Source organism: Sinocyclocheilus grahami, unplaced genomic scaffold (genome assembly GCF_001515645.1).
Source record: "Sinocyclocheilus grahami isolate Dianchi unplaced genomic scaffold, SAMN03320097.WGS_v1.1 scaffold907.1, whole genome shotgun sequence".
Classification (NCBI taxonomy): domain Eukaryota; kingdom Metazoa; phylum Chordata; class Actinopteri; order Cypriniformes; family Cyprinidae; genus Sinocyclocheilus; species Sinocyclocheilus grahami.
This window is the reverse complement of record NW_015506086.1, coordinates 464,521-465,331: the sequence shown is the minus strand read 5'-3', so window position 1 is coordinate 465,331 and position 811 is coordinate 464,521. Positions and strand designations below refer to the sequence as shown.

Genomic DNA, 811 nt, shown 5'->3' with positions numbered 1-811 from the left:
GTTTTCCAGGCTCTCTAGAAGTATGTTATGATCGACAGTGTCAAATGCAGTAGTAAAATCTAGTAGTACCAGCACTGATATTTTGCCAGAATCAGAATTAAAGTGAATATAATTTATTATCTTATTATTATTATTTAGAAAGAAGCATTAATCTAGATTAACAAATGCTATGGAAAAAACAAGTTAGAGAGAAGAAACAAAGTCAAGTCATTCTCACCAGAACATTAAGGTTAAATCAGAGAAAACTAAAGTTCCAGATTTGGAAATAACGTTTTTAGCAGCTACCAGCTTTTGACCAATGAGAGCCAGCATTTGCGTGTTGCTGACTGTGCCTATCGCTGTCCGCAGGTGTGTGTGCTGTCGGGGTGTGGGCTGATGTATGGGCAGAGGCCTTGCTCAGGTGTGAGCTAATCGAGTGTCAAATGAGCCTGAGAGGAATCTTGCACTGAGCGGTTCAACGATGCAGCTGTGGCCTCCTCCAAACTTGCACACACACACACACAGACACACACATTCACTTTTCTGCACACATGCACAATGGACAACAAAAGAGTGGAGCTGAAAACATTCACCTGGATGCACACAGCAGTACCAGGCTGTCACCACACATGTGTAAGTAGGACGGTCCATAAGCATGAGCACTAGGAAATCTAAACAAAAGAAAAATAAGATTTGCGGGGAAGCCAGGCAGTTTCGACTTTTTTAATTCGTTTAAATGGCTTGTTACTTACACTTGAAGAAAGCTGCATTGTTTAATATCTCTTTTGCCATTTTTTTTAAAAATGCCAAATATTAAAAAAAAAAAAAAAAA

General features: G+C 39.2%; 1 long non-coding RNA gene across 1 annotated transcript in view; it reads right to left on the bottom strand.

The window, feature by feature from the left end:
- LOC107564070 (uncharacterized) overlaps positions 1-621 on the bottom strand; it is a 36,524-nt gene extending 35,903 nt beyond the window's left edge. The window contains exon 1 of the long non-coding RNA XR_001606180.1: positions 573-621. This is a non-coding gene — a long non-coding RNA (uncharacterized lncRNA). The remainder of the gene's footprint in view (positions 1-572) is intronic.
- Between the last annotated feature and the right edge of the window lie 190 nt (positions 622-811).